The following is a 26685-nucleotide window of genomic DNA, read 5'->3' as shown; positions in this document are numbered from 1 at the left end:
ACAAACTCCTACTGTTTCAACTGCCCTTTCATTACCACACTTCATCTGACTGCAGCCCAACCTTCTCTCACCATGTTTAATGTCTGGATTGTTGGACATAGTTACATCTACTGGGCTCAAAGGTATGCTGAGAACAGAAATTTACCTAACCTCAATTTACAAGTTGTGGAAATTAAGTGGTTGGGCCAAAGAGGATTAAAATGTCACCAATTGATACCATTGGTGAAAACCTTTATGCATTTGCCAAAACCTGACCTGTTAATTGTGCACTGTGGAGGTAATGATTTGGGCACTTTGACTGGGGTAGGTCTGGAAATGCTTTTAAAGGACACCTTTGAGCAATTAATGGCACTTTTTCCTCAAACTGCCTTGGTATATTCCAATATATGCCAAAGACAGAAATGGAGGTGCTCCAACCAATTTTGTCCACATATTGAGAAGTCGAGGAAGCATGTAAACAAATCTGTTTCAGCTTACATGAGAGACCATGGAATGGGCTCCTTGTACAACAATAACTTGCGTTACTACATGCAAGATATCTACAGAGGAGATGGAGTTCACTTCTCAGATGAGGGCAACATAATTTTCATTTTGAATTTAAGACTGTGCATTGGTACCTACTTATAAGTACCAAAATGTACCATAAACCCAAAAGCTCTTCTCAGAGCTACCCTACATCTGATCACTCACAATTATTATTTTTCTCTAACTTTTTTCTCTAATTTTCAACAAACTACGCTCCCCGGAGCGCTACCCGGTACGCAAACTGGAAGCTAACCGCGCAAAATTTAAAAAAAAAATGTTTTTTTCCCGCACATATGGTCCTCCTCAGCCACCCTCAGAAAACCTAGGGGGTCAAGATACATCTACCGTACCCCCTTCTACCCATTCTGAACATTATTTGCCCTCCATCTTGTATCTTAATTCAAACGAAACACAAAATGGTGGACTCCCGTTACGCTGCTGGTTCGCGGACCGGGACGCATACCGGGAAGCGGTCCAATAAAAAAGGTGGGAAAGTAATTTACAGAAAAACGACTGGAGACACTCTCACCAAATATACATTAGCTCATACTACATAACAATCCCTTTCATTTTCACAAATTTGATTGAAATTCCATTTAGCCATTAAGCCTGTAGACCTCTCTAAATACCGTGAGGTAAATTACTTCATAAAACACATCTGAAGTGTTGGAATTGACAACCAATGAAAATGTTACTTTCATTTTCTACTTTTATTACCTGACATTTGATTGGTTATATACCTGAATATATATAAAGGAAGAGAAGAAAACACAGCCATTTTGACTGCTACTTCTTGTTGTACATTACATTTGAATAGTTACTAAACACTTCAACTTGTTTGTGAAGGTAAGTTGTTATTTTTAAAACTGAAGTATATTGTGCACTATAACTTAATATGGTAGACTTTTTCTGATAGTTATATACTATCCCTCTGTAGTAGTTATAGATTTAGATAGACTTCTCTGTTATAGTTATGGATGGAGTTAGGCTTTTCTTGGTTAAATCACATACACTTTTTTATAGTCCTACTTCCACTCTGATACTATACACTGCCAAAAGATAAATTCACTGATAAAAACTGCCTATCTAAAATAATACCAACAGTGCCCTATCTCTACTAATATATATTTTTTTAATCCAAATTTCAGGCGAAATGGAAGGCGAGCAGCAAGTTCAATTTAAAATTGTACTGCAAGAGAGCAGCCAAGGAAACATTGATGAAAATCAAAATGAATTTATGGATGAAAGTAGGGACCAGGAACTACTACAATGTGTGGAAGCAGTGGATAACCTGCTTAAAAATGAAAACATTTTACACCCTCATAGACTACAAAATATATTCAATGACAATTTTGAAATTTCTGACAATGAAATGTTAGAAAGTTTAATGAATTATGAAACACAATCAAAATAAAAAAAAATGCTTAAAAAATAAAGAAAACAAAAAAAATCAACAAAAACAACAAACAATTAACATACAGTATTTGAAAAGTCTATCATTCTTTTATCCTTATAGTACGCTGCCCAGAACGCTTTCCGGTTTGCGGACTAGGCGCTCACCATGCAAAAAAAAAAAAAATTTTTTTTTTTTGCCCTGCTGGGCCCTTTTAAAACCTCCACATAAAACCTAGGGGGTCAACGAGGATCTACTATGCCCCCTTATGGTAATTTCCCCCTTTGTTTTGGCCTCCTCTTGTCTCTTGATCCTACCGAGAGACAAGATGGCGGCCGCTCCGGACTGTTTAGAATGTTGACAGACACCGGAGAGCCAATCAGCTTCGCATCGCAAAGTTCCGTTACGCGAAAAGTACGCGAACTAGGTATACTAGGTATAAGGGGGTGCGGGAGAGGTATCCTAATCCCCTATGTTTCCTGAGGGTGGCTGAGGAGGCTGATATATGTTGATACATCTCTTCCAGCGGCTGCGCCATCTTGCCTTTTTTCCAATGCCACAATTTTGTCGTGCACGGCAGCCATTTTAGATGCCAGGCTGGTCCCAGGCTATCACCTACCCCTGCGGATGTAGTTTATGGCCCCAGCTGTAGAGAATTCAGACATGCCAACCCTCCCGATTCAGGCGTGTGACTACTGATTTCAGTGCTAGTCTCCCGCCTCCCGATTTCTGCAAGTAAAAACCCGGGGGCATATTACGAACAACTAGCGATAACTTTTGTCTCTAACATCGGCGATTTTTATCGCAGATAAACCTTGCTATTATCGCAGAAAAGTCAGCGATATTCATGTATTATCGAGCAAATGCTCTTAGCCATGTTATCCACCTCCCATTGGATAACATGGCTAAGAACTGCTCAGGGCAGGTGTTAGATTTTGGAGATATTCGCGCTTAGCGCGAATATCTCCAAAAGTTGGTAATAGGAGATAGCGATGTTAGGGACTGTTTCCAGTCGCTAACATCTTGGCACGCCACTTTGCATGTCATTAGTGATAAGTATCACTGACATGCAAAGCGGGGCCCAAGATGGTCGCTATCTCCTTTTAGCTGTCACTAACTGGTGTTAGCGACAGCTTGGTAATAGGGAGATAATTTTATCTCCGCTTTCATGGCTTTTAAAGCCAAAAAAGCGGAGATAAACCCCCTTGATAATATGCCCCACGATTCCTTGGGGGTTTCAGCTGACAGGGCTTGGTATTGTGTTACATGGTAATTTTTCCAGGAAACGTCAGAGGGTCGATGCAGGAGTTCTAGAAGAGGTGATAAACCATTTAAGCCTCATGAACAAGCTCATGGTCTTTTAAAGATTTGTGAAGTACTCGGGGCGGCGGTGTGTGTGTGCACTCTTTCAGGAGCGGGCGGGGGGGCACTGCCAGCAACTTGCCAGGTCAGGTAGTGTTCAACACGTGCATCACCCTTTCTCTGCCTGCTATTGCGCTCCATGCTTCGGAAAGGTAAGAAAAAGAACGTGCATTTGAGTTTGAAATGTCCGATCCTGCAGCAGCACACTTCCGAAGCCCACACATGACAATAACCCGATTCAAGGCCCTATTCACCCGTTTTTTAAAAAATAGATAACACTCCAACAAAGTAAGATTATAAAACTTTATTAACTTTTAACTATAATGAACTGAACAAAAACTAAAAACATTTAAACATTTTTCAACTCAAAAAGCAACAATGGTTAGAAGCTGTCTTTTGTGCGAATAGTCCCAAGGCAGCACAACGTGCAGAGTTCTGGACGGCACCCAGGTGATGTCGCCTGGGTGCCGCACTGGTTTTGGGATCCTACAATGCAGCACAGAAAAACAGCGTGGGGCGTCCCAGGTGGTGCGGGGGGAGGCCTCGTCAGTAGCGGTCTGTTGTGCGGCCCCCAAGACTTTTGTAGAATCTTCACGGCTGAGGGGACGCTTTTCGAGAATGGGACCCAAGCCCTATCAGGGAAGCGTCCGAGTTCAAAGGTGTCCCAGGGCCATTTTAGTGGACCAGGCCCAAAACCGAAGAGCCGGCCGCCATTTTGAGAGTCCTGTGGCAGCCGCCTATCGCTGCACCGCAAGAGTGGGCGCAATTCAGCTGGATGGTGGGCAAGACGCTGTAGCCGCAAGAGTGGGCGCAACTCAGCTGGATGGGACAAGGTTCAGAATTGAAGAGTCATCAAAAGGCAAAAAGTTCCGCCGGACCCCGGGAGCCGGCCGCCTATGTCGGGGGCGATCTCAGGCTACACCAGTGCTATAAGACTTGGGGAGGGTGTCGGAGCCAAGCGTCTTCTCCGAGTCCATGGCCATCACACCGCCCCTCAGGGGCCTCCGTCAAGCTGTTTAGGAAGGTAACATATCACATTGTTTTCTAATGCAGTCAGGTCCACAAACGACACTCACTTACTTTGAGAATAGTGAAGCTGCAGTAGGTGGAAATAAGCTTCAGACAGTGTTACAAGCGCTGCTCAGAACTCCTAACTATGGCACCCAACATCCAGAACTTATGCCATTTGAGAATGGCAGTGACATCGAAGCAACTCAGGGACCAAAACCATTAACGTACTTTCACGTATGAAAATCTTACTTGGGGAGGGGGCAGGAGCGAAGCGCCCCCTCCCAGTCAGCGCCACCACACCGTATGTTGAAAATTTGAAGCCATCGTTCTACAAAGTCAACCAAACTTGGATTGAAAAATCTAGAAAAATGTACAAACTGAAAACCAGTTTTGGTCTGCATAGCATCAGTAGCAACGCTTGAGTCAGCTTTGTGTCAAGCCGCCATTTTGATTCAACAAAGCACAGGCATTGAAAAAGGCTCAAAGTCAGAACTTTGAACTATGGCACCCAACATCCAGGAGCTTGCCATCCGGATCTTGGAGCCTTGTGCTGCTTTCGACCTATTCACACATCGGTCCACTACTGACATCATCTTATAAACCAACGTTATGTAAATAGTTTTTTAATAAAATGTTTTACCCTGTTTCTTTGCTGGTGTGTTCTCTATATTTTTAATATTTGCATAGGGTTTGTCGTTATTTTGTGCGGGATGGGTGATGGAGCCGAGCTGTCTTGCAGCCCTCATGGTGTGGAGCTCAGTTCATCTCACTATTTTCGTATTTCTCATGAAGGGTTGTTCCTAATATTTCTATTTTAGCGAGGTCAAAAAGAGATCCAATTAGTGGCCTACTGATTTTGCTCGATTACTTTTATTTTTTTACACGATTTTTCACTATCTGCAAAGACTAAACAGAGTATTGCGACTTCGTGCTTGTTTGTAAATAGAGAATGATCCAAAGAGAACCAATTCTAAAACAGTAAATGCTTGGACAACAATCAATCAAATGGAGAGACAAGCAGGCACGACGGATTACAACGGGGGTAAAGGCCTGCGTTAACTACCCTTCAGTATCTGCAAAGAGAGAGTACTACTAAGACAAAAGAGGGGAGGGGGGGGGTGCAGCGTTCAAAGCACATCACCGTGCATAAATACGAAAATGTTTTTATCTATCACGTACTTGACATTTTAAAGCTTTTCATATTTGCTATTAAAAAACCAATGAAATTCACAGAAAAAACCATAGGTTATAGTGGATATATAGTTAGGAATTTGCATTTACAAAACCTTGAAAATTCAATGAAAAAACCATTGGTTTTAGGCCATATATAGTTAGGGATTTGCATTTACAAAACCTTATTTTACTCGCATAAAACCATTGAAATTCCATATATAGTTATAAGCGCTAACTATATATCGCGCACCCGCAATCCACTGCTGATGATGTCACATATTACATCATTCATGACATGGTTAGTGACATCACTGATGACATCACTGATGACATCTCAAATGACATCACTGATGACATCACTGAAAACATCTCATTTGACATGACTGATAACATCACTGATGATATCATTCATGTGATAATACGATGAACCTCTTCAGACTCTAATATAACCTTAGATACAATCAGTGTAAACAGACACTCACAGACTGTCACTCATCCATAGAGTTACTCACACACCTAGTCTGTCATGCAAAGAATCAATCACACCTCCATTTCCTCAACTATACAGTTATACAAACTTTACTTATTCAAACATATACTAACACATATTTACTCTCTTATACAATCCCTGATACAAGTTCACAATGATCCATACAGCCACTCACACATTCACTGGCTCTTATGCACAGTTATTTATATATGTCAACTCTCACATGTACTGTGTTTTACATATGTACTTACTTTGACATGTAGCACTGAGATATCCATTCACTCACCAATACACTCATGCACACAGTCAACCGCCCATACAGCTGTTTCCACATGCACTTTTGAAACCATACATCTAGTGAATCAACTGCTCACACATCTATGCACAGAGTCACACACCTCCCAGCCACCCACACACACACTCAGTATCCCATACAAATACTTGGGCAACCAATCAATAACCCATATAGTTACTCATATAGCTACTTATCAACACATGCAACAGTTTACAGAACAACAGACATAATGATGCACAAATTAAGACAGTTTAGTCACTAACCCATGCACTCAGTGAGACAAATTTAATCACTCACTCATACAGTCAGTCATGCACCTACTAAATCCTTCATCCAGACACTTATACATCCACTCATTCTTAAATATGTAAGACATATTTTAACTTTACAGAAACGTACAGTCACTGGATGTTGTCATCAGTGATGTCATTTGAGATGTCATCAGTGATGTCATCAGTGATGTCACTAACCATGTCATGAATGATGTAATATGTGACATCATCAGCAGTGGATTGCGGGTGCGCGATATATAGTTAGCGCTTATAACTATATATGGAATTTCAATGGTTTTATGCGAGTAAAATAAGGTTTTGTAAATGCAAATCCCTAACTATATATGGCCTAAAACCAATGGTTTTTTCATTGAATTTTCAAGGTTTTGTAAATGCAAATTCCTAACTATATATCCACTATAACCTATGGTTTTTTCTGTGAATATATATATATATATATATATATATAAATTCAATGAAAAAACCATTGGTTTTAGGCCATATATAGTTAGGGATTTGCATTTACAAAACCTTATTTTACTCGCATAAAACCATTGAAATTCCATATATAGTTAGAACTATATATCGCGCACCCGCAATCCACTGCTGATGATGTCACATATTACATCATTCATGACATGGTCAGTGACATCACTGATGACATCACTGATGACAACTCAAATGACATCACTGATGACAACATCCAGTGACTGTATGTTTCTGTAAAGTTAAAATATGTCTTACATATTGAAGAATGAGTGGATGTATAAATGTCTGGATGAAGGATTTAGTAGGTGCATGACTGATTGTATGAGGGAGTGATTAAATGTGTCTCACTGAGTGCATGGATTAGTGATTAAACTGAATTAATTTGTGCATCATTATATCTGTTGTTCTGTAAACTGCTGCATGTGTTGATCAGTAGCTATATGAATAACTATATGGGTTATTGATTGGTTGCTCAAGTATTTGTATGGGAGACTGAGTATGTGTGTGGGTGGCTGGGAGGTGTGTGACTCTGTGCATAGATGTGTAAGCAGTTGATTCACTAGGTGTATGAGTTCAAGAGTGCATGTGGAAACAGCTATATGGGCGGTTGACTGTGTGCATGAGTGTATTGGTGAGTGAATGGATATCTCAGTGCTACATGTCAAAGTAAGTACATATGTAAAACACAGTACATGTGAGAGTTAACATATATAAATAGCTGTGCATAAGAGCCAGTGAATGTGTGAGTGGCTGTATGGATCATTGTGAACATGTATCAAGGATTGTATAAGAGAGTAAATATGTGTTAGAATATGTTTCAATAAGTAAGGTGTGTATAACTGTATAGTAGAGGAATTGGAGGTGTGTTTGATTCTTTGCATGACTGTCTAGGTGTATGAGTAACTCCATGGATGAGTGACAGTCTGTGAGTGTCTGTTTTCACTGAGTGTATCTAAGGATATATCAGAGTCTGTAGAGGTTCATCGTATTAACACATGAATGATGTCATCTGTGATGTTGTCAGTGATGTCATTTGAGTTGTCATCAGTGATGTCATCAGTGATGTCATTTGAGATGTCATCAGTGATGTCATTTGAGTTGTCATCAGTGATGTCATCAGTGATGTCACTGACCATGTCATGAATGATGTAATATGTGACATCATCAGCAGTGGATTGCGGGTGCGCGATATATAGTTAGCGCATCTAACTATATATGGAATGTCAATGGTTTTATGCGAGTAAAATAAGGTTTTGTAAATGCAAATCCCTAACTATATATGGCCTAAAACCAATAGTTTTTTCATTGTATTTTCAAGGTTTTGTAAATGCAAATTCCTAACTATATATCGACTATAACCTATGGTTTTTTCAGTGAATTTCAATGGTTTTTTAATAGCAAATATGAAAAGCTTTAAAATGTCAAGTACGTGATAGATAAAAACATTTTCGGATTTATGCACACTGATGTGCTTTGAACGCTGCCCCCCTCCCCTCTTTTCTCTTAGTAGTACTCTCTCTTTGCAGATAGTGAAGAGTAGTTAACGCAGGCCTTTACCCCCGTTGTAATCCGTCCTGCCTGCTTGTCTCTCCATTTGATTGATTATTATCCAAGCTTTTACTGTTTTACAATTGATTCTCTTTGGTTCATTCTCTATTTACAAACAAGCACAAAGTCGCAATACTCTGTTTAGTCTTTGCAGATCGTGAAAAATCATGTAAAAAAATAAAAGTAATCGAGCAAAATCAGTAGGCCACTAATTGGATCTCTTTTTGACCTCGCTAAAATAGAAATATTATAAACAACCCTTCATGAGAAATACGAAAATAGTGAGATGAACTGAGCTCCACACCATGAGGGCTGCAAGACAGCTCGGCTCCGTCACCCATCCCGCCCAAAATAACGACAAACCCTATGCAAATATTAAAAATATAGACAACACACCAGCAAAGAAACAGGGTAAAACATTTTATTAAATAACTATTTACATAACGTTGGTTTATAAGATGATGTCAGTAGTGGACCGATGTGTGAATAGGTCGGAAGCAGCACAAGGCGCCAAGATCCGGATGGCAAGTCCTGGATGTTGGGTGCCATAGTTCAGAGTTCTGAGTTTGAGCCTTTTTCAATGCCTGTGCTTTGTTGTTTCCCCTCCATCAAAAACAAAAAAAAAATATAAAACTGTGCAAAAATACAAAAAAATCAAAAAATGTTTACAAAAGCAGTGCTTGTAAGACTGTCTGAAGCTTATTTCCACCTACTGCAGCTTCACTATTCTCAAAGTAAGTGAGGGTCGTTTGTGGACCTGACTGCATTTGAAAACAATGTTATATGGTACCTCCCTAAACCGCTTGACGGAGGCCCCCGAGGGGCGGTGTGATGGCACGGACTCGGAGAAGACGCTTGGCTCCGACCCCCTCCCCAAGTCTTATAGCACTGGTGTAGCCTGAGATCGCCCCCGACATAGGCGGCCGGCTCCCGGGGTCCGGCATAACTTTTTGCCTTTTGATGACTCTTCTATTCTGGACTTTGTCCCACAATCCGTTTGACCTGAAGACACGCTGTAGTGGGGCGCCCCTTTACCGTTTTAGTTGCCATTCCGCCCGCTTTTGCTACACTGTCCCTCTTCCGCCATTCAGCTGTTTACCGCCCGCTCTTGCGACTACAGCGTCTCGCTCACCATGTAGTTAAGTTGCTCCCGCTCTTGCGGTGCAGCGATAGGCGGCTGCCACAGTACTCTCAAAATGGCGGCCGGCTCTTCGGTTTTGGGCCTGGTCCACTAAAATGGCCCTGGGACACCTTGGAACTCGGACGCTTCCCTGATAGGGCTTGGGTCCCATTCTCGAAAGCGTCCCCTCAGCCGTGAAGATTCTACAAAAGTCTTGGGGGCCCCCGACTCCCGCAGGCTTCTGGTGGGGAGCGGCTGCCATGTCTGCTCGTGGAATGGCCACGACGGAGCTACGAGATGGTAGTGCTCTCATGCTGACGCCAGCTTTAGTCTGAAACATCCAGAAACACTGTAGACTACCAATTCGATCAGTTCCGGTAGCGCCCCAACATGACCCGGAAGAGAAGAACTTGCCCTCCCCTCTTTGACTGATGGTTCTTGTTGCCTGTCCCCTCTGTTGTCATTTAACAGAACTTTTTGGACTGCTGAAAGGGGTTGTGTTCTGAACGCTGGTTGGTGGAGACATTTTGACTATATTCTTGACCTACGTTGTCGCGTAATGCGTTATATGACACGCCGCGTTAGCGCACCCGGAAGTGATCCGGGGCGTGGCGCGCAGTGCGTAACGTAAGCATAACAGGTCATGTGACTTGTTAATAAAACTTTTCATTGGTTCATTTTACTTTTGTTATTTTAATGATGAAAAGCTTGGTCATATGACCTAAAAATTACGCTTTTTATTGTTTTCGAACATTATTTTTTTTTAAACATATATGTTATAATATTCCAGGCTAATGTACTTTCCCGGAAAATTTACAACTGTCCTGCAAGTAAAATATATTCCTTTTTCCAGAAAAAGGGCGTTTCTTCGTTCCATGACGGAGCCGTTGAGTAAAAGAGACTCGGCCTGCTGTCTTAGTCGCCGATACGCCTGATTATCAGATTCTTATCGATCACTTTATGTTGCAGGAGTGGAAAACACAACTGCCCTTGACCATTTATCTTTACTACGTTCCTACATATTATACCTTTTATCCGTCATGTAATTGGACTGCTTTATTTCACTTGCCTTTTACTGATTCGAAAACAGTGACTAAAAGTAAAAACTTTACCAATGTAAATACTACTAGCGTGTTTTGTTTTAAAAACCTTTATTGTGAAAATGTCAGTATACAAATACGGGCCTATAACCACGTGGGCCGGCCACGGAGCAAACTGAAATCGTATATGATGAGGAGACATTTACACTGTAGAGGAACGTAACGAGCGGGCCATTAGGTTTCAAGAACTAAGGTGTCTAACAGTTGCGGAATCGGTGGACGTACATTTTGTAATTAAAATAAGACAGGGCCACTTACAATAAAATTTTCTAGATATACATTTGCGGGCAAGGAGTTACGAGTCCCATTTATACCGGCGCCATTTTGGGCGAGGCCGGGCAGGTCCAAGATATAGTCAAAATGTCTCCACCAACAATCGGCCAGACCAGAACCCCTTTCGGCCCTTTATGCTACAAGATGGTGTCTTCCATTCAGAAAATATTGTTGGCAGCATTTTGAAAGGAAAGATAAACAGCCGTTCTCCTAGTGAGTCTCACATTGTTACATTTAGGAAGAATGTTGAAGAGTAATATGTGGAAAATCTGAAGCAATTTTTCTACAAACTCTCAATCAGCCTTGGATGGAAAAAAAAATCCTGAAGAATGTACAAACTGAAAACCAATTTTGAGTCAGCTTTGTGTCAAGCCGCCATTTTCATTCAATCAATAGCGTCCCCCTGCACACATTCAGGAACCTGGTCGTGTCTTCAGGTGAAACGGATTGTGGGACAAGAAGCAGAAAGGAAAAGGAAAAAAGTTCCGCCGGACCTCGGGAGCCGTCCGCCTATGTCATGGGCGATCTTTGGCCACACCAGGGCAATAGTGAAGCTGCAGCAGGTGCAAAAGAGCTTCAGACAGTCTTACAAGCACTGCTTTTCTAAACATTTTTTTGTATTTTTGCACAGTTTTATATATTTTTTTTGTTTTTGATGGAGGGGAAACAACAAAAAACAGGCATTGAAAAAAGCTCAACAGTGCAGGGCGCATTGTGCTGGTTTCGACCTATTCACACATCGGTCCACTACTGACATCACCTCATAAGCCAACGGGGCACCCCACACTGACTTTCGGCGCAGCATTGTAGGATGGCCACACCAGTGCGGCAACTTGCTGGACACCACCTCGGTGCCATCCGGATCTCGGAGCGTTCGAGTCACTGTACCGCAAGAGTGACCGGAACTCAGCTGGTCACGCCGTCTTTCGGCGCAGCATTGTAGGATGGCCATACCAGTGCGCCAACTTACTGGACACCACCTCGGTGCCATCCGGATCTCGGCGCGTTCGAGTCACTGTACCGCAAGAGTGACCGGAACTCAGCTGAACACGCCGTCTTTCGGCGCAGCATTGTAGGATGGCCACACCAGTGCAGCAATTTGCTGGACACCACCTTGGGCAACAGTGAAGCTGCAGCAGGTGCAAATAAGCTTCAGATAGTCTTACAAGCACTGCTCAGAACTCTCAACTATGGCACTCAACATCCAGGACTTGCCATTCGGATCTTGGCGCCTTGTGCTGGTTCCGACCTATTCACACATCGGTCCACTACTGACATCACCTCATAAGCCAACGGGGCACCCCACGCCGACTTTCGGCACAGCATTGTAGGATGGCCACACCAGTGCGGCAACTTGCTGGACACAACCTCGGTGCCATCCGGATCTCGGCGCGTTCGAGTCACTGTACCGCAAGAGTGACCGGAACTCAGCTGGACACGCCGTCTTTCGGCGCAGCATTGTAGGATGGCCACACCAGTGCGGCAATTTGCTGGACACCACCTCGGTGCCATTCCGATCTCAGCGCGTTGTGCTGCCTTCGGCCTATTCGCACATCGGTCTGCTACTGACGCCGCCTCACGTGCCAACGGATTTTCTACGCTTTTTGTAGCCCTATGCCGCATAACAGGTCATGTGACTTGTTTATAAAACTTTTCATTGGTTCATTTTACTTTTGGTTTCCTAAAGATGGAAGGCTTGGTCATATGACCTAAAAATAACACTTTTCATTGGTTTAGAACATTTTTTTTCCCAAACGATGAAAGCCCCACCTTGTTTCTGGATGTTTCAGACTAAAGCTGGCGTCAGCATGAGAGCACCACCATCTCGTAGCTCCGTATTGGTCATTCCGCGAGCAATCATGGCAGCCGCTCCCCACCGGAAGCCTGCGGGAGTCGGGGGCCCCCAAGACTTTTGTAGAATCTTCACGGCTGAGGGGACGCTTTTCGAGAATGGAGCCCAAGCCCTAGCAGGCAAGCGTCCGAGTTCCAAGGTGTCCCAGGGCCATTTTAGTGGACCAGACCCAAAACCGAAGAGCCGTCCGCCATTTTAAGAGTCATGTGGCAGCCGCCTATCGCTGCACTGCAAGAGTGGGAGCAACTCAACAACATGGTGAGCGAGACGCTGTAGCCGCAAGAGCGGGCGCAACTCAGCTGGATGGCTGCCACCTGGGGAGGCCCGTTCACGCCGCCTCCCCCACGCCCCCCCCCCCGGGCCGCCCCACGCCAATTTTCGGAGCAGCATTGTAGGATACCAAAACCAGTGCGGCAGTTTACTGGACATCACCTGGGTGCCATCAACATCTCAGCGCGTTCTACTGGCCTTGGGACTATTCGCACAACAGACCGCTACTGACGAGGCCTCCCCCCGCACCACCCGGGACGCCCCACGCCAATTTTCGGAGCAGCATTGTAGGATACCAAAACCAGTGCGGCACCCAGGCGACATCACCTGGGTGCCGTCCAGAACTCAGCACGTTGTGCTGCCTTGGGACTATTCGCACAAAAGACAGCTTCTGACAATTGTTGCTTTTTTTGGTGAAAAATGTTTAACAGTTTTTACAGTTTTTGTTCCGTTCATTATATTTAAAAGTTAATAAAGTTTTATAATCTTACTTTGTTGGAGTGTTATAAATTTTTTTAAAAACGGGTGAATGGGGCCTTGAATTGGGTTATTGTCATGTGTGGGCTTTGCAAGTGTACTGCTACAGGATCGGACATTTCAAACTCAAATGCACGTTCTTTTTCTTACCTTTCTGAAGCATGGAGCGCAATAGCAGGCAGAGAAAGGGTGATGCAAGTGTAATACACTGCCTAGCCTGGAAGTTGCTGGCATTCTCCCCCCCCCGCCCGCTCCTGAAAGAGGACACACACACACCGCCGCCCGAGTACTTCACAGATCTTTAAAAGACCATGCGCTTGTTTATGAGGCTTAAATGGTTTATCACCCCTTCTAGAACCCCTGCATCGACCCTCTGACGTTTCCTGGAAGAATTACCACGTAACACAATACCAAGCCCTGTCAGCTGAAACCCCCGAGGAATCATGGGGCATATTATCAAGGGGGTTTATCTCCGCTTTTTTGGCTTTAAAAGCCAAGAAAGCGGAGATAAAATTATCTCCCTATTACCAAGCTGTCGCTAACACCAGTTAGTGACAGCTAAAAGGAGATAGCGACCATCGTGGGCCCCGCTTTGCATGTCAGTGATAGTGCCCTGAGCAGTTCTTAGCCATGTTATCCAATGGGAGGTGTATAACATGGCTAAGAGCATTTGCTCGATAATACATGAATATCGCTGACTTTTCTGCGATATTCATGCATTGCGGCCGTTTTTTATCGCATTTGCGATAAACCTTGCTAATAGCAAGGTTTATCTGCGATAAAAATCGCCGATGTGCGGCGATAATTTTTGTCTCTAAACAAATTAGAGACAAAAATGATCGCTAGTTGTTGGTAATATGCCCCCGGGTTTTTGCTTGCAGAAATCGGGAGGCGGGAGACTAGCACTGAAATCAGTAGTCTCACGCCTGAATCGGGAGGGTTGGCATGTCTGGATTCTCTACAGCTGGGGCCATAAACTACATCCGCAGGGGTAGGTGATAGCCTGGGACCAGCCTGGCATCTAAAATGGCTGCCGTGCACGACAAAATTGTGGCATTGGAAAAAAGGCAAGATGGCGCAGACAATGTTTATCAATAAGGATTCATTTATAACAAAATATTTTATCGCAGTGACAAATTGGCGGTCAACACTTCCTGATTTCCATCGAATCGAACGTTAACAGACGTCACGCAGCAAAAAAAATAAGAAGCTCACGCACAGCCGCTGGAAGAGATGTATCAACATATATGAGCCTCCTCAGCCACCCTCATGAAACATAGGGGATTAGGATACGTCTCCCGCACCCCCTTATACCTAGTAATTTAATTAAAACGAAGCACAAAATGGCGAATTCCCGTTTCGCTACCAGTTTGCGGCCCAGTTCGCGGCCCGTGAAGCGCTTCTACCGTGAAAAATCATTTTTTTTTTATTTTCCCCACGGGACCCTTTAATAACCCCAACAACATTCCTAGGGGGTCAAGAGGGGTATACCTTGCCCCCTTTCATTAAATTCCCCCTTCGTTTTTCACCTCTTCTTCTCTCTCGATCCTACCGAGAGATAAGATGGCGGCCGCTCCGGACTGTTTAGAATGTTGACAGACACCGGAGAGCCAATCAGCTTTCTGCGCTCAAAGTTCCGTTTCGCGAAAAGTAAGCGAACCGGAGCGCAGCCTGGAGCGCTGTTACAGATATATATCTTGTTTTAAACGTTAATTTCTCAAAAACTACTGGAGCACATATATTGAGACCTAGCAAAGGCACATCGGGCTAACAGTCCCTACAATTTTGCCAAGTTTCGTGCAAATCCATTCAGCCGTTCGAGCTAAAAGTGAGTCCAACCGCCCTATGGAAATTAACATGGGAAAAATGCGTTTTGGGACCCCCCTTTTTTCTCGGCCCCCCCTCGACAAAACCCCCCCAAATTTTCAAGGGCTGCTCAAAAACAAAATGTGCAATTTTCCTGAAAATTTCAGCCGATTCCGTCCACAAACGCCAAAGTTATTAGACATAGAATTTTCAAAAATCCCATAGGGAATAAATCCTAACTATATATACCTACTGGCGATAGCCAGTAGGTAATATATATATATATATATATATATATATATATATATATATATATATATATATATATATATATATATATATATATATATATATATATATTCACTGAAAAAACCATAGGTTATAGACCATATATAGTTAGGAATTAGCATTTACAAAACCTTATTTTACTCACACAAAACCATTGAAATTCGCATATATAGTTAGTTGCACTAACTATATATCGCGCACCTGCAATCCACTGCTGATCATGTCACATATTACATCATTCATGACATGGTCAGTGACATCACTGATGACATCACTGATGACATCACTGATGACATCTCAAATGACATCACTGATGACATCACTGATGACATCTCATTTGACATTACTGATCACATCACTGATGACATCATTCATGTGATAATACGATGAACCTCTTAAGACTCTAATATAACCTTAGATACACTCAGTGTAAACAGACACTCACAGACTGTCACTCATCCATGGAGTTACTCACACACCTAGTCAGTCATGCAAAGAATCAATCACACCTCCATTTCCTCAACTATACAGTTATGCACACCTTACTTATTCAAACATTTACTAACACATATTTACTCTCTTATACAATCCCTGATACAAGTTCACAATGATCCATACAGCCACTCACACATTCACTGGCTCTTATGCACAGTTATTTATATATGTCAACTCTCACATGTACTGTGTTTTACATATGTACTTACTTTGACATGTAGCACTGAGATATCCATTCACTCTCCAATACACTCATGCACACAGTCAACCGCCCATATAGCTGTTTCCACATGCACTTTTGAACCCATACATCTAGTGAATAAACTGCTCACACATCTATGCACAGAGTCATACACCTCCCAGCCACCCACACACACACTCAGTCTCCCATACAAATACTTGGGCAACCAATCAATAACCCATATAGTTACTCATATAGCTACTGATCAACCAATGCAGCAGTTTACAGAACAACAGACATAATGATGCACAAATTAAGACAGTTTAGTCATTAACCCATGCACTCAGTGAGACACATTTAATCACTCACTCATACAGTCAGTCATTCACCTACTAAATCCTTCATCCAGACACTTATACATCCACTCATTCTTCAATATGTAAGACATATTTTAACTTTACAGAAACATACAGTCACTGGATGTTGTCATCAGTGATGTCATCAGTGATGTCATCAGTGATGTCATCAGTGATGTCACTGACTGTTAGAACCGGCTGTCTCTAGTTGGCAGAGGTATGCACTTCTGACAAATAGGGACACACCCTTTCTAGTCAGGGCAAGGGGATCACACCCTTCGATAACCCCTGCTCACCCCCTTGGTAGCTTGGCAGAGCAGACAGGCTTATCTCAGAGGCTGTGTGTTAAGCATTTATGACCACATACAGTAATAAAGTGAATACACTACAAAGGGACACGACACAGTAGTATTATAAAAATAAGTATTTTTATATAAGGCTTTAGTATCAAAGCAAATCTTCTTCTTGGCAATACAGTTCTTAGCAACAGGGTAACCCACACGGGAGCTACACGACGTCGAGGCAAAGTTAATCCAAAGGTTCGGCGTCGACCGCGAGGAGCGCTACGTCGAGCCCGGAATCACACGGACTCCCAACAACACAGTACCTTTTGGAAAATGAGCACACGATGATCAGCGGCGTCGAGCAATCCGGCGTCGCGTCTACGGTGTCGATCAGGCCTCAGCAGGCGTCGTCGATGATGCGGTTGCACAGAGTGAGCAGCGCTCACGGCGTCGAGAGGGCACACAGTTGATGCGATCAGCAGCGGTGCAGACACGAGGTCCTCTGGAACTAGAGCCGTACTCCCACTCACTGGCGTTGCTGCTGGCGTCGGTCGGGCCCGGCGGCCGGTCGTCGAGGAAGCGGGACACTGGGGCCGTTACCCACTATGTCGAGCTGGATTCGGCGACTTCTGTCGGCGTCGAGATTGCTGGTTCTCTCAGAGGTGCCGGATTCACAGTTCCAGCAAATAGCACTTTAGCAGATGAAGTCCTTTAGCCCTGTGACTTCAGCAGGAGACGGGCACTCTTCCAGTCCTTGGAGATTTTCTTAGCAAGCGTGAGAGTACACACAAAGTTCCTCTCTCCTGGTTCCTTGGCAAAAATAAAGAAGCACTGCAGGATTCCCCCCAGCAAACAGCACACTGGCAGAAGGAGTAGGCAAGTCCTCAGATCAGCAGGCCTCTTGTCCTTGGTTACAGGGTTCCTTGTCAGAAGTGATCTGATTTCTTAGTTCAGGGGTCCTTCTCTTATACCCCTTTTCGGCTTTGATCCCTTTGTCCATGCCGGGGGCTTTCCCAACATCCTGGGTCTGTTGTGGGTGGAGCCAGGCAGAAGCACCTGGCCTATTCACTGAGCAGGGCTGGGTCCTCAGACGCCCAGCAGGAGGTGGAGCCAGCATTGACACTGGCAGGAGCAGAGCTATCGGCCTCCTGGCAGGAGGTGGGGCTAGGATCGTCCATGGCAGGCACAGAGCCATCAGCCGCTTGGCAGGAGGTGGAGCCAGCATTGTATCAGGCAGGGCAGGCTATCAACAACTACTCTCCCCCTACTCTCAACGCAAATGTCCCACTCATCCCACACTGACTCATCCGGACCTGTGGAGCCACCCAGCTCCTGTCACACACACGCAAGACCAGCAGAAACCAGAAATGGTTAGACAAGAAAATAGACACTTTCTAAAAGTGCTATTTTCAAACCCAGAGTCCAAAAACCATCCACACCAATGGATGCGTAATTAAACCCCGAGTTTAGGGATACCAAACTCGACATTGCACCATGCTCCCCGAGCCAACTAGGATCATAGCATTAATAATCCCGGCGACCCATTCTAACTACCGGAGAGCAGGCTACCTTGCAATAGTGAAGAACGAAGATGGCTGTAATTCACTATCAGGACATGCCAACTTGGTCAGGCGTGTCCTACCTTATACTTACAACGCACCCTGCCCGTGGGCCTACTGTAGGGGTGACTAACATGAAGTCAAGGGAAGGTTTGAGGGGCTGGCAAGTAGGTATACTTGCGCAGCCTGCGTGACAGCACTAGGCTGCACGTGGGTCTCGCAATGACCGACCCGTAGACATTCTTTTACGAGGCCGCTCCTGTGGGTGGCACAACACGTGCTGCAAGCCCACGAGCGGCATTTGTATTTACAAGCCCCGGCACTCCTGGTGCACTAGACTAGGGACTGACAGTAAACCAAATAAGCCAAACATGGATACACTAGATACAACAATTTAACATAGGGAGCACTTGCGCTGTGGCACTGATCAGCAGTGACACCACGCCCAAAGCATATACCAGCAAGACATCGTAAAACAGTGGAGGCAAACAGAAAAAATGGAGGAGAGACTCAAGCCATTGATGTCAGGTCTAACACGTGTCCCCTCCAGCTGAAATGTGGGGAGAACTACCCTTGACCTAGGGAGTCCTCTTCACTAAGGCGGAAAAATCTGGACAGACCATCAGCATTGGCGTGATCTGTACCAGGGCGGTGTTCCACCGTAAAGTCCATCCCCTGTAGGGAAATGGACCACCTCAACAGTTTCGGATTCTCACCCCTCATCTGCATCAACCATCTGAGGGGCCTGTGGTCTGTCTGAACCCGGAAGTGAGTCCCAAACAGGTAGGGTCTTAGCTTCTTCAGCGCCCAGACCACAGCAAATGCTTCTCTCTCTATCGCACTCCACCTTGTTTCCCTGGGAAGTAACCTCCGACTGATGAAGGCTACAGGCAAGTCTCGGCCCTCTTCATTTACCTGAGCTAGAACAGCCCCCACGCCATGCTCTGAAGCGTCCGTCTGGACAATAAATTCTTTCGAAAAGTCGGGTGCCTGGAGTATAGGTGCTGTGCACATTGCAGTTTTCAGGGTGTCGAAGGCCGTTTGACAGGCATCAGTCCAGATCACGTTTTGTGGCTGCTTCCTGGAAGTCAGCGAAGTCAAGGGGTGCACAATGTTACCGTAATCCTTGACAAACCTCCTGTAGTAACCCGTGAGTCCTAAGAAGTCTCTCACCTGCGTTTGGGTTTTGGGCGGCGCCTAAGCATGAGCGGATTTTGCGGATTGGCAATCCGCGAATTTGCGGATTTGCGAACTCGCAATCCGCAAAATCCGCGAATTCCCGCGAATTTGCGGATTTTTTTTTTTTTTGTGTTCGCCCGTGTTTCTGCCAGTTCGCGAGGGTTTTTACAATTTCGCAATTTGCGAACTTACCTGTCGGGTCGCAAGTTTTGCGAACTTGTTGTTTCTACGTGTCCAACCTGTTTGGGACACTCTTCTTCATCACTGCCACTCTCTGTCACCACTGCCACTCTCTGACTACTCATGCCACCCTCTGGCCCACCCATGCCACCCTCTGTTTCATCACCACACCCTCTGGTTGTCCAGTGTACATTATTTTCGGCAAAGCAAAGCACACCTTCCCTGCCTCAAGTGACCTGAATTAATTTGGGGCTGATTAATGTGTCACAGAATATTTTTTTAGCTGGCACCTGCTTCCTTAGTGCACCCTGATTAGTGATCTTTTGCACTTGCTAAGTGCTTTCATTGTTGCAAAATTAGTTACAACACCTGCCCTGCCCCAACTGACAATAATGAATTAGGGGCTGATTAATGGATTTTAACTTCCAGCCTGGCTCCTGCTTGTCTCCCTTAGCTGTAATTCATGACCTTTGTGGCATATGTGTAACTATTCTGAGGTTCAGAGCAGGGTCACATAATAGTTTCAACTGGCAACTGAACTCTGGAGGGGCCCCTCAGGAAGCACTACAGGAAATGGCTACTAATGATGTGCCTGAACTTTTGAACCTGGTAAGTAGTTACTTTCAGTTTTGCTTAGAACGTATTTCTGCAATTTCGCACTTATTCGCGGGGCGCGAACTCACGCGAACAGTGCGAGCAGTGCGAGCAAAATCCGCTGCTCGCGGATTTGCGGATTTTGCAGGAAATTCGCAAATCTCGCGGATTGCGGATTTCCCGAAAATCCGTAAAATCCGCGAGCGGAACGGATTTTCCGCCCATGCCTAGCGGCGCCCAAGCCAGGATGGTATCAATCTTGGGTTGCAGGGGGGCAACCTTGCCGCTCCCTACTTGGTGCCCCAAGTACACCACCGAACCCTGCCCAATCTGGCACTTACTGGCTTTGATTGTGAGGCCTGCTCCGCGCAGGGCCAACAACACTTCCTGGAGGTGGCGCAAGTGTTCCTCCCAGCTGGCGCTGAACACTGCGATGTCGTCCAGGTAGGCGGCACTGAAATCCTCCAGTCCAGCCAAGACCTGGTTGGCCAACCTCTGGAAGGTGGCAGGGGCATTCTTCATCCCAAAGGGCATCACCCGGAACTGGTATAGCCCATCTGGTCTGGAGAATGCGGACCTCTCCTTTGCCCCATCAGTCAAGGCGATCTGCCAGTACCCAGACGTTAGATCAAACGTACTGAGGTACCGGGCAGCCCCCAACCGATCGATGAGCTCATCAGCTCTGGGGATGGGGTGCGCGTCAGTCTTCGTGACCGAATTGAGTCCTCGGTAATCCACGCAGAACCGGAGTTCTGGTGAAGCACCAGGCGCTGCAGCCTTCGGGACCAAGACCACTGGGCTGGCCCAAGGACTGCTAGAGGACTCAATCACCCCTAACGCAAACATTTTGGAGACCTCCTCCTTAATGTATGCTCTAACCTTGTCAGTCACCCTGTAAGCCTTGTGCTTCACAGGAGGGCTGTCTCCGGTGTCACACCAATGCGTGACACCCGGAACCAAGAAAAACAGATCCGGGAATTGTCCCAACAGGTGGCGACAATCCTGTTTCTGCTCAAGGGTCAGTGTGTCAGAGAGGACCACACCATCCACTGACCCGTCTTGCTCTTTAGCACGCAGAAGGTCAGGAAGAGGCTCACTCTCCTCCTCCATTCCATCATCTGTAGCTAGGAGCATGCCCATTTTGGACCTTTCTAAGTGGGGCTTCAAACGGTTGACATGCAGGACCCGCAAGGGGTTCCTGGGAGATTTCAAGTCCACCAAGTAGGTGACATCGCTCTTCTTCTCCACAACCTTAAACGGTCCAGTCCACCTGTTCTTGAGCGCACAAGGTTCCACGGGGGACATGACCCACACTTCCTGACCAGGCTGAAGCTCTACCAGAGTGGCATTCCGGTCGTACCAACGCTTCATCTCCTCCTGGCTGGCCTCCAGATTTGCCTGAGCAAGTTCTCTGAAGCGCCGAGTCTGGTTCCGAAAGGCCAGCATGTAGCTGTATACATCCTGGGGAGGTTTCCTGGGAGATTGCTCCCAGCCTTCCTTGACCAGACTCAAAGGCCCTCTTACCGGGTGACCGTATAAGAGCTCAAAGGGCTGAGACTTCTGCGGCACCTCACGGTAAGCAAACAACAGGCATGGCAAGAGGACGTCCCATTTCCGCCTCATTGGTTCTTCAAGACCCATAATCATGCCTTTAAGGGTCCGGTTGAATCTCTCAACCAGGCCATTTCCTTAAGGGTGGTAAGGAGTGGTGAACTTATAGGTTACCCCACACTCCTTCCACAGAGACTTCATATAGTTCGAAATAAAGTTGGTCCCTCGGTCTGACACCACCTCTCTGGGGAACCCCATCTGGGAGAAAACACCCATCAGTGCCCGTCCCACCACGGGGGCCGTCACTGTTCTGAGAGGGATGGCTTCCGGGTACCGTGTGGCATGGTCCACCAAGACCAGGATGAACCTGTTGCCCAGGGCTGTCTTGGGGTCCAGGGGCCCAACAATGTCAATACCCACCCGGTCAAAGGGGGTACTGACCACTGGAAAAGGTTGGAGGGGAGCCTTCTGCTTCCTTCCGCTTTTCCCACTTGCCTGGCAAGTGCGACAAGTCTTGCAATGGATGTCTACATCCCTTCGCATCTGAGGCCAATAGAAATGGGTGACAAGCCTATCATAGGTCTTGTCCTGCCCCAGATGTCCAGCTAACGGAACGTTGTGAGCCAACCCCAGTAGGAAGGCTCTGAAGCGCTGGGGTACCACCAGCACACGGGCTGACCCAGGCTCAGCAGCCTTAGGCTCGCTATACAGGAGGTCGTTCTCCCAGTACACAAAATGTGACCCTGACTGATCACCTTAGGATTGGGCTGAGGCCTGCTGCCTCATGCCCAGAAGAGAAGGGCACTCCTTCTGTTCGGCACTGAATTCCTCCCTGGAGGGACCACCATCCTGCTGCCAATGGGTCAGCTCGGGCAGGTCTCCCAGTTCGGCAATTTGTTCCCCTGTGGGCTCCAGGGCATCCCCCTCGGGGTCTACCTCCTCCTGGACCACGGGAACTACGGGGGCCGGTTTCCCGCACCTCCTGCCTCTTCTCTTCACAGCTGGGTCCTGGGCCGTACTTTCAGGCTCCGGGACCCCATCAACACCCTTACTCGCTGTCATCGATCGAGTGGTTGCACACACACACTCTGGCACACCCAACATTTTCAAGTGCGCCTCTCTCTCCACCTTAGCCCAAGGGGAGTCTTCTAAATCATTGCCCAGGAGACAATCGACAGGCATGGCGGGCCTCACAGCAACCTGAAGAGTACCTGAAACTCCCCCCCATTCAAAGGAAACCTGAGCTACTTCACACTCTTTCTGGGAGTTGTCAGCAGCTACCACAGGGTAGAATGCGTGGGGAACCACCTGCTCTCTGGACACCAAGTGACACTTGACAGCTGTCACACTCGCTCCGGTGTCTCTGAGAGCTTCCACTCTATGGCCATTAATGGTCACCCACTGCCTATATTTACTAGTGTTACTAGGCAGCGGGGGTGGAGGGACCATTTGCATGTCTCCTAGCGAGACCAGGGACATTTCTGCGGGACCCCTCCCACCATGGACAACCATCTCCTCCCCTCCCAGGGCTACACTCGCCAACTAACGGGGGGTGCACTCGGCGGTGCATTCGATTTCTTCATGGGACACTGGGGATCGTAATACCGGTGTCCCACCTGCCCACAAGTGTAGCAGGTTAGGGGGCCCCTATGAACAGGTTTACCCATCGGGGCCCCTGGTTTCTTCTCAGGGGGAGGCTGGCAACCTTTCCCTTGGTTCCCTTGGGGATTACTTTGGGGCCCTTTCTGAGACTCCTTCTGTTTACCCTTGTCCCCCCCACTCTTCTGCTGGGGACCCTGCCCACCTTTGGCTGAGTCTCCCACTGGACCCTTGTGGACCCTGGTACTGATCCAGCGGTCCGCCTCCTCAGCAAGTTTTCTAGGGTTAGATATCTTGCTATCAATAAGGGGCTGGCGCAGCTCTGGAAAACAGTTATTAGACAAATGCTCCCAAGCAAACAAATCATAAAGAGCTTCATAATTTTCCACTTTGCTGCCCTTTATCCAACCATCCATGGCTCTGCAAAAATAAGACACATATTCAACCCACGTCGTACCAGGCAACTTCTTACATTCTCTAAAAGCTTGTCTGTACTTCTCAGGGGTTAGGCCATACCGCAACATTAAAGCATCCTTCATATGAGCATACGACATCCTATCCGCAACAGGCATGTCTAACAGGGTATCTCTCCCCTCATTCACAAAGCGACCCCACAACCCCGCTCCCCAATTCTTCTCAGTGACCTGGTGGGCCAACAATGCTAACTCATATGCTTTAAACCACTGACCAATATCTTCGTTCCTATGATAATCTTTTATCACATCTTTGGGAAAGTAAAACTTACTTCCTGCAGGCTCGGATGGGTTGCTGCCACCAGAGGGATTCAATTCTAACTTCTTAGCTTGGATGTCCAATTCCCTCAACTTGGTTTCACGCTCCAAAGCTAACTTCTCTCTTTCAAACTCTAACTTTTTGATCTCCAAATCAGCTTCTCTTCTACCTCTTGCATTTTCTAACTCCAACTGCCCATTTATCTTTAGCCTTGCCATTTCCATGTTGTATGCACGCTCCTTCGCCCTTTCTTCACGTTCTTCAGGGGAAAGACCTTTGGAGGAAACACTGCTTTTGGGAGAGGACTCAGGCCCATTCGCTGGCGCCTCCTCATCCCCTTCCACTGGCGGTACCACCACCGGATCAGTGGGATCTCTGGACTCCAACCAGGCCTCCATAGCTTTGAGATATTCCTCCTTCAACGAGAGGCCCTTGGTGGGAACTTTAAACTGCTTGCAGAAGGATTTTAGTTTCTTCAAGCCGTAGTCGTTTATCTTCGCTCTGTCGAATTCCTCCACGACAACAACAGGGGTAGTGACTCCGGTGTCACTCATGGTCAAAACTGGCAGTGTTCAAAAAATCAAGCTTCAGAAAAGCGGAGAACCAAAAATAGGATCCTTCCCAATTAGATTGTGACTGCGCTATGGTCTGCTTTCACTATGTAGCGCACACTAATCACTGTACATGGGTTATAAATGCAAGGTCCAAATCCTCACCGCTACATCCAATGTTAGAACCGGCTGTCTCTAGTTGGCAGAGGTATGCACTTCTGACAAATAGGGACACACCTTTTCTAGTCAGGGCAAGGGGATCACACCCTTCAATAACCCCTGCTCACCCCCTTGGTAGCTTGGCAGAGCAGACAGGCTTATCTCAGAGGCTGTGTGTTAAGCATTTATGACCACATACAGTAATAAAGTGAATACACTACAAAGGGACACGACACAGTAGTATTATAAAAATAAGTATTTTTATATAAGGCTTAGCACAAGACCAAATAACGACAAAAATGTACACAATCTTAATAAATACTCTGGGAAGGGAAAAAGGATAGTTCAAAGGTAGGTTCTTCTTTAGCACAAAAGTCTTTAGTATCAAAGCAAATCTTCTTCTTGGCAATACAGTTCTTAGCAACAGGGTAACCCACACGGGAGCTACACGACGTCGAGGCAAAGTTAATCCAAAGGTTCGGCGTCGACTGCGAGGAGCGATATGTCGAGCCCGGAATCACACGGACTCCCAACAACACAGTACCTTTTGGAAAATGAAGCACACGATGATCAGCGGCGTCGAGCAATCCGGCGTCGCGTCTTCGGTGTCGATCAGGCCTCAGCAGGCGTCGTCGATGATGCGGTTCCACAGAGTGAGCAGCGCTCACGGCGTCGAGAGGGCACACAGTTGATGCGATCAGGAGCGGTGCAGACACGAGGTCCTCTGGAGCAAGAGCCGTACTCCCACTCACTGGCGTTGCTGCTGGCGTCGGTCGGGCCCGGCGGCCGGTCGTCGAGGAAGCGGGACACTGGGGCCGTTACCCACTATGTCGAGCTGGATTCGGCGACGTCCGTCGGCGTCGAGATTGCTGGTTCTCTCAGAGGTGCCGGATTCACAGTTCCAGCAAATAGCACTTTAGCAGATGAAGTCCTTTAGCCCTGTGACTTCAGCAGGAGACTGGCACTCTTCCAGTCCTTGGAGATTTTCTTAGCAAGCGTGAGAGTACACACAAAGTTCCTCTCTCCTGGTTCTTTGGCAAAAATAAAGAAGCACTGCAGGATTCCCCCCAGCAAACAGCACACTGGCAGAAGGGGTAGCAAGTCCTCAGATCAGCAGGCCTCTTGTCCTTGGTTACAGGGTTCCTTGTCAGAAGTGATCTGATTTCTTAGTTCAGGGGTCCTTCTCTTATACCCCTTTTCGGCTTTGATCCCTTTGTCCATGCCAGGGGCTTTCCCAACATCCTGGGTCTGTTGTGGGTGGAGCCAGGCAGAAGCACCTGGCCTATTCACTGAGCAGGGCTGGGTCCTCAGACGCCCGGCAGGAGGTGGAGCCAGCATTGACACTGGCAGGAGCAGAGCTATCGGCTTCCTGGCAGGAGGTGGGGCTAGGATCGTCCATGGCAGGCACAGAGCCATCAGCCGCTTGGCAGGAGGTGGAGCCAGCATTGTATCAGGCAGGGCAGGCTATCAACAACTACTCTCCCCCTACTCTCAACGCAAATGTCCCACTCATCCCACACT

Source organism: Lissotriton vulgaris, chromosome 2_1 (genome assembly GCF_964263255.1).
Source record: "Lissotriton vulgaris chromosome 2_1, aLisVul1.2, whole genome shotgun sequence".
In the NCBI taxonomy this organism is placed as follows: Eukaryota; Metazoa; Chordata; class Amphibia; order Caudata; family Salamandridae; genus Lissotriton; species Lissotriton vulgaris.
The sequence above is the reverse complement of the archived record's forward strand: the minus strand, read 5'-3'. Positions refer to the sequence as shown.